The following is a 12,311-nucleotide window of genomic DNA, read 5'->3' as shown; positions in this document are numbered from 1 at the left end:
GGCGGTAGAAGTGGAATGGGGGATTGAAGAGCGGGAACTCTGAGATTTCATTCCGGCCATTTTGAACAAGCCCAGGTAGGAAGGCAGGAACAGGGAGCCTCGATTCCCAGCCGAAGCTGAGCAGTGTTTCCCCCACCCCCGCACAGGGCCTGACTCTAATGTCTTCTGATGGGACAAATTGGTGAGCACAACTATTAGCTGAGTGACATCAAAAGGCATTAATCTCTGGTTCCTGAGCAAGACCAGCACCACATTAGTGCCTCACACCCAGTCATTATTAAGACTTTAGCCCAAGGGTGTAATAAATGTTTTATGGCATGCAAACCAAGGTAATGGAATGCAAATCCCATAATATAGCCATACATTTATTTTCTAATGGAGCAAATGATGATGTATTTTATCTGAGAAGAGCTGCCTGATAGGGTCTGCTTGGGAAATTTGAAGTTAGAGACCCAAAGGGTGAGTGGGTGGCCCTGCTCTGGTGTGGGCTGGGGGTGAGCAAGGGTAGCAGTCACGGTGGGACTTCCCAGAAATGGTCAAGCCTTCATACACACAAACCTTTTGGACAAGCCCATCACTCTTGCTCCAGGTCCCCCAAGTACCGCCCCCCTTTTGGGACATATACCGAACATTCTGAGGCTTAATTACATCCCCTTTGCAGAGTGCCCCCCTCCCAGGATCCGCCACCCCTAACCAGAGCTGCATACCAATAAGCTACTCAGCCAATATGAATTGGCTTTCCGAAAATATGGCCGCATTAAGGTGCAAAATGTTAATGGATGGAAGGGCGCAGGGCTATTTCTCCAGTGAAGTTAGGGCTTTGCATTGGTGCTGTTTTTATTAAGAAGCGAACACTGTTCATTTGCAGCCCTGGGGCTGGTAGGGAAGTTGGGCTAACTAGCTGCGGCCACTGCAGCCTTGGGAAGGGCTTTGGTTGACCCAATGCCCCAGGTTTTTCTGGCTGCTGCTTCCCCAAAAACAGCTTTCTGATTATTCCAGTTGTCCAAAAAGTGTATGGGCTCCCTTTTAAAGTCAGAAGGCCTCTTCGTTTCCAGAAACCCCTTTAGTGACCTCTCTTTTGTCCTTCCCACGCCCAGGCACACAGCGCCCACCTGGGGAGCTATCAGGCTCGTGGGCCTTGTACTGATGTCCAGGGACCTACTCTGTACCTAGATTTATGGGGGCATCAAGAAATCTAAGACCTGTCCCTACCTTCAAGGTCCTGATGATGTAACTAGGGAAAAAGACACACATCTGAAAAGAAATTAACAATGTAAATTATTTAATGGTCACCTGAGTGGTGTATTTGAGGAGTACAGGTTTCCTTGTAGGATTTTTTTTTTAAGGCATCCATTGAGAAAAAAGAAATGAACACTATCAGAGAGGAATCCTGATGGAGATACTGTTTGGGGCTAGAGGTATTGAAGACCCCTTAAGAGAAAAAATGCACGACTTGGCTCTTCCCTCAGAGAGCTCATACTAGGTGTTCAATTCACATTGGTTTCTGAATGGCTTGAAAACAATGATATCCATTCTCAGAGGGCTGAGACTGGATCTAGAATTGGCATTTCAATGCTTGGCAGTACTTTTGATCTTCTAATATGCCCTCTTGTTTTCCAGAACAATATTGACAACAATAATTCATTGAAAATTTACATCAGACCCTGTGCTAAGCCTTCATTATTTTACTGAATTTTAAAACAACACTAAGAGGAAAGTACCTTTATGATTCTATTGAGAGATGACAGAAGAAACTAAGTCTTAGAGTGAGTCTTACCCAACTTAGTAAGAGCTGGGATTATAACTGGACCTCCCTGCCTACAAAGCCTATCCTATATTGTCTGCCTCTCCAAATCACAGTAACAGGGGTCAGAGGAGTAAAGCATTGTATTCAAGGACACAGAGAGAGCCTCTGGCTTCAGGCCCTGCTGTCTCCTGCACCACAGTGAGCACCTCTTGGTTTTTTGTGTGTATTATCCCAGGAGAGGTCTCCCCACACCCAAGGGCCTGTCTCTCTCTCTACCTTCAACTAGTCTGAGGCCAGGAAGAATATCTTCTCACTCTAAGGTATGTCAAATCATGGTTGAACACAACTAAGATCTTAATAACAGTAAATTCAGTGACCCAAATGGATTCTGAGCCTAACTTGAAGATTCTCCATGGATTTGATTACTCTGTGCTTGGATACTGTAGGTTGATTGCCCTTGAAGAATAGTTAGGCTGAGATGAGTTACTTGTTGGGTTCTTCTCTGGTTTGACCTGGTAAAGCTTCAGAACAGGCCTCTATAGAATATTATCTTCCGAAGTCTAGAGAATGGGCCAAGCCCACCTGTGGGGGAAGAAAGACAGTAGCGATCAACTCTGAATTCTTCAGGCTGGGTTCAGGGACAGATAGGGGTGGACTTCCAGCGGCCTAAGCAGGGCCAGGAATAGGGAGAAGAGAGAGGCACCTGGGGTACAAAATATAAGGAGGCACTCACTCTCAGAGTCGCACAAGTGCAAACCTTAAAAACAAGGGCCCCCAGGCCGATCACAGTGGCTCACGCCTGTCATCCCAGCACTTTGGGAGGCCGAGATGGGTGGATCACGAGATCAAGAGATCAAGACCATCCTGGCTAACACGGTGAAACCTCGTCTCTACTAAAAAAATACCAAAAAATTAGCCAGGCGTGGTGGCGGGCACCTGTAGTCCCATCTACTAGGGAGGCTGAGGCAGGAGAGTGGCGTGAACCCAGGAGGCAGAGCTTGCAGTGAGCGGAGATTGAGCCACTACACTCCAGCCTGGGCGACAGAGCGAGATTCTGTCTCAAAAAAAAAAAAAAACAAAAAAAACAAAAAAAACCTTGGCAGCCATCCAACATCCTTAACCATCTTTTTCTTTCCGTTTCTCAGCTCTGCTTTCCTTGATATTCTGCTTGGGCACAGACTAGTTGAAGGAAGACAGAGAGTCTCTTGGGCCTGGGTAATAAACACACCTAAAAACCAAGAGCTTCTCATTGCGGGGCAGGAGACAATAGGGGCCTAAAGTCAGAGGCTGTCCCTCGGGAGCAAATGAAGCAGGCCATGGAGTGGTGAGCGAGTTTGTACAGTGAGTGAGTTCAGGTTCATGAAGCCTCTCCCAAGTGAAGGCAAGAGGGTTACTAGCAGCTCCAGGCTTACTTCTGGCCAGTCCCAGTGGAGAAAGAGAACTCCTCCTTCCCAGGAGCTGCAGCAATAGCTTTCACTGGCCCAGCCCAAGTCTCATGCCCATGGCTGAAACGATCACTGTGGCTGGGGACTAACCTGCCCTGAATGGTTAGCTCTACTCATGGGCTGACTCCTGGGGACCCCAGACATCCAACCACATTTGGAACCACATAGATTTAGTGAAGATGTGGGTTCTCCAAAGGAGAATCTGGGTGCTCTTGTAGGAGGGATGGGTGCTGAACAGGCAAACTCAAGAGCAGTCAACTCAAGAGCTGGAGATGCTTCTAAAACTCTGGCTTCTCCAGAGGCCCACAGGACTCCTGCCCAAATCTGCATTATTTGTGGGCCTCCTCTGTAGGCTTTTCTAAGGCATGAAATGCTTTAAATGCTTCTTGCTCATCTTTAGCCACCTAACCCTCTTCCCTCAGGCTCTGGCCAATGACTTGTGCATTACAGTCACTCAGGAAGAATTTGCTGACATTATGAAAGAATGAATGAGGAACTGTGCTAGGGCTGGGCCCAAAACTTTTATTAACTGTGGGGTTAAAAGCTATCGAGGGTCAGGGGCACCGCAAAGGGGCAGAGGGAGTGAGTCAATTAACACCTGCCTTTTTATTTCCAAATCGAATTGTTGCGTGAGGTTTGGGGATGATGTAACCACTCGGCAGCGTTGGGGCAGGATTTATGAGCTAGGGTATGTGAAGCAATGGTCTGAGCAGGCAGCTGGTGAGAGGCACTTACCCTGACTGCCCTCACTTGGAATCCTCCCCAAAATAATAGCTGTATGATATGAAGGCATCTTGGCAGAAGGACCGCTGCACCCAGGGTGGACTGGAGCTGAATCACTTTTTCCTGGGTTGGTATGGAAGGGTGTCCAGTTCAGGCATGGCTTCTTGTTGGGAGGGGAAAGGAGTGGGAACGTTGCGGGGTGGAGAATGAAGGGGCAGGCAGGATAGCACATTAGCGCAGCCTTGGGGCCCGGGAATGGGGACATGCGCCATTGGAGTCATCCTAGGTTGAGTAGGGAGTGGCATTAGCTAATGCAGGGAGTCCATTTGTTAATATCCATTCATTGTCTCCCACCCGAGAGGAGCAGGATTAACCTCTGCTGGAAGTTTCTGGGAATGTGGCTGGCACTGTACGAACTCACTCACCACTCCATGGCCTGCTGCAGGGCTCGGGAGGGAGGAAGGAAGGCAGGCCTCCCCTCCTGCCTTTCCCACCAGTGCTTGGGTCCAAACAATGAATTTTCGACTGGGTCATTAAATGCTGATTAAAGTACTGGAGAAAAGAACGGAAGAAAAAACCAACATCAAGTGTTGTATGTACATGCACACTCTCACCCCAGGCCCCCCTTTCCCTTTCTCAAGCTGCCTCGAAGTTTGTTCCAACCCTCCACTGGAAATGCTATAAAAGGCCAGGTTAATTAAGTCCTATATATTACCAGCACAAACACTTCCAACTTTATTCTGGCGGCTCGGTGAGTGAGGAGGAGGCCAGGCAAGGTCCAGGCAGCTCAGGGTAATAGAAGACTCAATTACCTTGTACATTTGCAGTTTTATAAAATCATTTAAAGTTCTGCCAATGAAAAGCACAGTAGAGAGGCACTGGAATTCTGACATCCAGCAAAAGCTTAGGGAACCAGGATTCCCTTGGAGTTGCCACAGATAGCAAAGTCAACCTGGCCATCTCCCTCTTCCCTGGGCAGGAAAGTCCTCTCCATAGAGTGGCCCACAGCAAAATATGGAGGAAGGAAAAAAGGAAAGGGACTCTCCAGCGGTGCACTGAGCACCCACTGGGTCTGGAGTCCTGTGCTAGTGCCTTACATAACTCACTGGGGTAGGTATTATCCCCATTTCCAGATGAGAAGACTCAGGCTGCAGAATGAGTCTTTGGTGTCTAACCAAGAGAGACCCAACACCCAGAGCCTGTGCGCCTCGCCTGTTATATTCCAGTTCCTGCCCCTCCCTTTAAGCTACCAGGCCTGCTAGCTGCATATCATGGCCCAGTATTAGAGGACAGTCTCTGGAGCCCATGGGTCTGGATTCAAATCCCAATTCTACCACATCTTAGCTGTGTGCTCTTGGGCAAATTACTTAACGTCTCTGGGCCTTAGAGAAATTACTTTCCTCATTTGTGCCATTTAATCTGCTAACAATGCTGTCAGAAAGGTACTAATATCATTTTCACAATGCTGTATAAAATGCTCGGAGCCCAGAATATGATACATATTGGTTATTATTGTGATTAGTCATTTTCTTTCTTTCTTTTTGAGACAGAGTCTCACTCTGTTGCCCAGGCTGGAATGCAGTGATGCCATCGTGGCTCACTGTAGCCCCAACCTCCTGGGCTCAAGCAATCCTCCCATCTCAACCTCCCGAGTAGCTGGGACGACAGGCGTGCACCACCATGGCCCAGCTAATTTTTTTTTTTTTTTTTTTTTTGTAAAGATGGAGCCTCACTATGTTTCCTAAACTAATCTTGAACTCCTGGGCTCAAGCAATCCTCGAAGCTCTGCCTCCCAAAGTGTGAGCTACTGTGCCCGGCCCTATTGTGATCATTATGCTAGCTATACCTCTACTTGTCTTGACCCACTCATTATGCTTTCCAGTATAATAGCCAGTGAACCAGCTATACAAGCCATGCTCCTGTGCTAAAAAAAAGGGTTAGGGGAGTTCTTCCAACTTCTTTCTTTATACCACAGTGACCTAATTCATACACGGATTCTCCCATTTCTAAGTCTTACGGAAGGGCAGGAACCTATTTCCAATTGAGGAACCCTGTTTTTTCTTGTGGGATGAACAAAAACAAGAGCTATATAAAATAAAAAAACAACTTGTTTTCTTCTTCACTAAATAGAAACTGTTCGACATGCCTACACCTTGAGAAATGGGAGTAAAAACCTTCCATTCAACAGCAGCCCCCAGAGGGAGGAGTTATTCTCTGGGCTATAGCCACAGTGACCCAGAGCAATGTTTCCCAAGAGGCTGGAGAGAATTAAGCCCAAAGTTCTCTCATCTTGATCAAATCTGTCAGGGCCTCAATGGGAGAACCTGGGTGGGGCTGGGGCTGAAAGGCAATGCAGCTATGGACCACCAGGGGCGTGAGGGGATAGCAGCTGGCACATGGTAGACTCTGATCACTTGTGCTGACTGAATGAATGACGTTCCAACACCCTGAGCACCTCCCAGACCCTCCCACGTGGAGAGCTTCCTCTGAGCTAGGCAGATGAGCTATGTGATGTTTTCTTAAAATATTCACTGTAGGCTGGACACGGTGGCTCAAGCCGTAATCCCAGCACTTTGGGAGGCTGAGGCAGGTGGATCACGAGGTCAGGAGATCGAGACCATCCTGGCTAACATGGTGAAACCCTGTCTCTACTAAAAATACAAAAAATTAGCCAGGCGTGGTGGCAGGTGCCTGTAGTCCCAGCTACTCGGGAGGCTGAGGCAGGAGAATGGCATGAACCCGGGAGGCAGAGCTTGCAGTAAGCCGAGATTGCGCCACTGCACTCCAGCCTGGGCAACAGAGAGAGACTCCATCTCAAAATAAATAAATAAATAAAATTTTGAAAAAGGTTCACTGTAGTATCTCCAGTGCCACCCCCTTTTCTAGAATCTTGACATCCCCACTCCTTGAAATTGGGCAGAACTTGCAAATGAAACGTAGCAGATGTTATGCTGCACAACTGGCAAAGCTAAATCCTAAGAGGTAATGTGGCTTTCACTTGTCACTCTCTCCTGGGAACCTGTCTGCCATACTGTGAGGAAGCTCAAGCTATCTGGAGAGGCCACATACAAGATATTTTGGCCCAGAGTCCCAGCTAAGGTCCCAGCTGACAGCCAGCCCCACCCACCAGACACATGAGTGAACAAGCCTTCTGATGATGCCAGCCCACAAAAGTTGAGTCACCTTCAGCCTTCGAATCTTCCAGCTGAGGCCCATATGCTGTGGAGCAGAGACAAAGCTTCCCTGCTGTACCCTATCAGAATTCCAGACCCATAGAACCTATAAACATAATAAATGGTTGTTTTACACCACTAAATTTGGGGTAATTTCTAACCCAGCAATATATAACCAGGATAGCCAAATGTACCTTTCAATGCCAGGTTCAGTTCTGGGGACAGCTGTGTAAGAAGGTCATTGACCAACTGAAGAAATTCCCAAGCACTGTCATCAGGGGAGAGGGGCCTGAAACTCTGACCTAGATGTTGATGGCTAGATGGGAGTGGAGGGTGGGGAGGACTCAGTCATGACCCTCCTATTCCTGAGAGAGGAGTAGGCTTGTTCTGGGGCAGCAGGGAGGTATCGTGGGAAGAGAACAGGCTTCAGACAGGGATCCTAGTATCTCTCTTGCAGGACACTTATGCAGATTAAATAAGTGGCAAGCTTGATTCAAGGACTCTGAATAAATAATATCATGAAAGGTCTTTCGATTACCCATTCCAATCTGCAAATAAATAGGAGGTTTTTATTTTAAAAAAAAGGTGCTGTAGGATGTCTCCTCTGATTTAAGGAGGGGAAGGAAGATTAAAACCTAACTCTGCTTGTCTCAAGGTTTTAACATGTAGAAAATAGGCATAAGGAGGAGGATGTGGATTGAAGCTTTGGCTTTACAAATAGCAGCAGATGGCTGGGCACTGTGGCTCATGCCTGTAATCCCAGCACTTTGGGGGGCCAAGGCAGGCAAATCATTTGAGGTCAGGAGTTTGAGACCAACCTGACCAACACGATGGAACCCTGTCTCTACTAAAAATACAAAAAAAAAATTAGCTGGGCGTGGTGACACATGCTTGTAGTCACAGCTGCTTGGGAGGCTGAGGCAGGCTTGAACCTGGGAGGCAGAGGTTGCAGTGAGTCGAGATCGTGCCCCTGCACTCCAGCCTGGGCAACAGAGTGAGACTCCATCTCAAAAAAAAAAAAAAAAGAAAAAAAAAGGAAAAGAAAAGAAAAGAAAATGAATAGCAGCAGATGCCCAATAACAACAAAGGAAGGGCAGCTATTGGAGCCTGGCATTCTCTGTGTGGCGATCTTTCATTCAAGATTCAAGTTATTTTCTTTATTTTTTTTTTTTAAGAGACAGGGTCTTGCTCTGTCTCCCAGACTGGAGTACAGTGGCATGATCATAGCTTACTGCTGCCTCAACCTCCTGGGCTCAAGTGATCCACCTCAGCCTGGGACTGGGACTACAGGCATGTGCCACCATGCATAGCCAAATTTTCTTTTTAATTTTGTAGAGATAGGGTCCTACTATACTGCGTGGGTTGGTCTTGAACTCCTGGCCTCAAGCAATCCTCCTGCCTCAGCCTCCCAAAGTGCTAGGATTATAGGCATGACCTACCAAGCTCAGCAGGATTCAAGTTCTTTCATTGTTATAGGATTATTCAGGCTTTCTATTCTTTTGTCAGTTTTGCTAATCTGTATTTTTCTACGACTTTGTCCATTTTGTCTAAATTTTCACATTTATTGGCATAATGTTGCCCAACTGCCTTTTTAATCAATCAGGAAGTTCCCTCTTTGATCAAACCTCCAAAATTGTGTTGTGGGGTAGCCCCGTGTTCTCTTGTCTAGTGGCCATGGAGGTAGTGGTTTTGCCACCACCACTTGCAACCACCCACTGCATTTTCCTGGGCTTCCCAAGGCAGAGTAGAGAATGCATTCTGAGCATCAGCAAGTTAGAACTGCTGTTCACCCAGAAAGTTCAAGGAAAAGCCAAATCCCTTCTCAGCATAGACTCCTGAAGACAGCTCAAATGTGCCACTGGATGATTAGGGTTTGGGGCAGACCAAGCAATCTTCCCTACCCCACTTTCAGCAAGTAGCTCCTTTCCTCCTTGCTGATTTCCCAAGCTGAGCCAACGCTGAGCTCACTTTGGCAGGAGTGGTCATGCATGTTCCACTCTCGCATCTATTGCTTATTTATTCTCCACTGAGGACAAGCAGCATCTAGCAGGCTGGGATCTTGGGGTGAGAGGAGAGCTTATGGGGTAGCAAGGGGTTATCTGTTTATCCCAGAGTGATCTCCCATTTGCTCATGCTGAAGTGAGGATGGACAGGTGTCACCTTAGCAATGGTTCAGTGAGCTGCCCGTTTGGGAGGTACCCTGCTGTTTGCCTTTTCCAGGGGAGCCCCCTCCCTTCTTGACAGTTTCAGAAAAACTGCAAAGGATGGGACTGGTGAGTGGTTCTACCGAGCCCTGGCTTTTTGGGGAGTCCCTGGCTTGCAGTCTTCAGACTCCACCTGCCTCCTCAGTTGGGTTTTCCCTGGCACCCCCCTGAGCTCTGCCTCCTTCCGAGGGTGGCTGCCCTGAGGGTCCTGGCCGCACTGCCCTCCATCTGGCTGCTCAGCTGAGGAGAGCACAGGACACAAGCAGCCGCTGTGCTGTCTGCCAGGGTCAAAGGTCTCCACAGGGTCAGCCAGGAATTGGCCGCTCAGCCAGCACTGGAAACTGATGCTCTGGGGGATGGGTGAGAGCCTGGGTGGGCACTGAAGGGGTTAAAAGAACGTGGTGGAAAATGGGAGAATGGAGGCACGCGGCACTGCTGGAATAAAGCTAGCCCTGTGCATGGATAATTAGAACTGAACATCAGTAAACAATGCCTTTTCCCCTCATTAAGGACAAATCTGTATGTATAATGTGCCTATTTTCTCTTTCATTAACTTATAAATGGCCACTACTTTAAAGCCATTTAACCAGCAGTTTTGACTTGCCCGTCAACTCAGGGTCTGACGTGTTTTCTCCCCTCCTACGAGGACAGAGTTGCCCCCCCTCGGCACACAGCTCCCATGGGGAGAGGTTGTGTGGGTGCTCCTCTAAAACACCACCTACAGACCTGTAGCAGTTTCCAGAAGGCAGTACAGATAGGTACAGTTGGGGGAGGCGGAGGCCTGGCTCCCGTGTGGTCCTTCTGCCCTAGGCCCAGGCAGCCCCTCCTGGTCCATCCCGTACTCTCAGCTGTCCTTGATGACTCACTCACTCTCACGCTCTGAATTGCTTTGTCTGTGCCCTTGAGTTATTTAAGGACCCTGGCTCTTCTTTAAATAGGGAGCCCATGAGAATGTGCCCAATCTGCAAGCATTCTTCAAGATGGCCAGCAACAAGCTGAGACCAGAGATCCCAAAAGTAAGATAATATGCCTGCATTCAGGCAGCTCAGTCCAGCGGAGACCAGCATGCATTTATACGTAGGGAAGTGCTGCCTGAAGAGAGGTTCACGTCAAGTGGAAGTCTTCACCGAAACTTGGGAAGGCTTTCCAGATGACAGTGTGTTTCCTCCATCAGCCTGGAAACTTCCTGAGAATTGATATCAAATCAAGTCTCCCTCATCAGGCAAGGTGCTTCAGAGGATATTGACTAGGCCCTTCCCAACAGGCTAGGAGATCTGGGGAAAAAGACCAGGTCTCTAGACCCTAGGGTTAGGAACTATTGCTCCTATCAGATTGAAAATCCCATAAGGCAGAGATCTATCCGAGGGCAGGGCCTTGCCTCTCTGTCCTTTGCTGGGTAGCCCTCCCAGCACCCTGCATAAAGACAAAGCCTGACCCCTACAGCAGCCCCTTTGCATCTCTACCTCCTTTTGGGGGCTCCAAATGTGCCCCAAACTTGTGCCAGGGCTTGGGAAGATGAGAGTTAGTGGCAGATGGGAAGAAGGACAATCCCTGCTCTCTGGAGTACCCATAGGCATTTCAAGATTGGAGTGGCACTAATCCACACAGAGCAATGGCGAGAGAGGGAAGGGGACTAGAGTGATGAACACTTAGGGAGCGCTCACCTTGTGGCGACAAGGGGCATATACATGACCTGTTGTGTTATCCAACATATAAACTCATAATCCTGGGAGGTGGATAATATTTCCCTATTTGTAAAATGGGGAAGAACTGGAGGCCCAGAGAGGTAAAGCAATTCACTCAAAGTCACATAGCCGGTTGGTGGTGGAACTGGGAATCAAACAGTCTATCCCGTTCTAAAGTCCAGGCTCTTTCCACCATATCCAAATGCCACCTTGGATAAGTAAAAGAGGCTCATGAATAGTAGAGGAAAGGGAAGATGAGGAATAAAGAGTAAGAATGGAGGAGTCGACTCTCCTGGGAGCCTCTGCTAAACCTCAACTGCAGGAAAGATTTGGAGAGGCCAAAGACCTTCTGAGGATCTTCTGATGGTGAAGCTGGGGAGAGCCCCACTTCTGAACTCCATCTGTATCTCCCCTGGATATGAGAAGTGGAGAGTCCTCAGGCCTAGTGAGGGACCATGTGCATAAATTCAGTTGTGCCTCAAAACTGCCAACTCCTGGCTGGGCATGGTGACTCACACCAGTAATCCCAGCACTTTGGGAGGCCGAGATGGGCAGATCACTAAAGGTCAGGAGTTTGAGACCAGCCTGGCCAACATGGTGAAACCCCGTCTCTACTAAAAATACAAAAATTAGCCAGGTGTGGTGGTGCATGCCTGTAATCCCAGCTACTCAGGAGGCTGAGGCAAAAGAATCACTTGAACCTGGGAGGCAGAGGTTGCAGGAGCTAAGATCACGCCATTGCACCCCACCCTTGATGACAGGGTGAGACTCCATCTCAAAAAAGAAAAAAATAATGCCACCTCCTGATAATATTTTAACATTAGGCTGACTTCTGATGGATACTAGGTTGTTCCACTGTTGAGACAAGATCCCCATCATCATGATCATTAGCACTATTAATCATTCCAAAGAATTGGAAACAACCTGAATACCCATCCACAAGAGGATGTAGATGATTCATCTGTGGAATATGTAGAATGCTATACAGCATGCATTCCTCAAAGAAATGAAGTAGCTCCATGTGGCTGAGTGAAAAAAGACAACTTGCGTGTGATATTATTTATGTAAAAAGAAAAAGTGCCAGGCTGGACGTGGTGGCTCATGCCTGTAATCCTAGCACTTTGGGTAGCTGAGGTGGGACTCCTGGATCACTTGAGGCCAGGAGTTCAAGGCTAGCCTGGGCAACATAGTGAAACCCTGTCTCTAGAAAAAAAAAAAAAAAAACAGCCAGTCCTGGTGGTGTGTGCTTATAGTCCCAGCTACTTAGGAGGCTGAGGCAGGAGGATCACTTGAGCCCAGGAGCTCCAGATTACAGTGAGCTATGACCATACCAC

General features: G+C 48.0%; 1 long non-coding RNA gene across 2 annotated transcripts in view; it reads right to left on the bottom strand.

Annotated features, from left to right (window-relative positions):
* Window positions 1-1,267: 1,267 nt before the first annotated feature.
* LOC116478981 (uncharacterized) overlaps window positions 1,268-12,311 on the bottom strand; it is a 65,458-nt gene continuing 54,414 nt past the window's right edge. The window contains exons 2-4 of one of the 2 annotated variants that reach the window (XR_009212574.1): window positions 4,270-4,467; window positions 3,928-4,038; window positions 1,268-2,329 (exon numbers count right to left, since the gene is read on the bottom strand). This is a non-coding gene — a long non-coding RNA (uncharacterized LOC116478981). Of the gene's footprint in view, window positions 2,330-3,927; window positions 4,468-12,311 lie in introns of both variants that reach the window. The other variant, XR_004250906.1, reaches the window with a different exon arrangement.

The sequence above is a fragment of the Hylobates moloch genome, unplaced genomic scaffold (genome assembly GCF_009828535.3).
Source record: "Hylobates moloch isolate HMO894 unplaced genomic scaffold, HMol_V3 SCAFFOLD_3, whole genome shotgun sequence".
NCBI lineage: Eukaryota > Metazoa > Chordata > Mammalia > Primates > Hylobatidae > Hylobates > Hylobates moloch.
The sequence above is the reverse complement of the archived record's forward strand: the minus strand, read 5'-3'. Positions and strand labels throughout refer to the sequence as shown.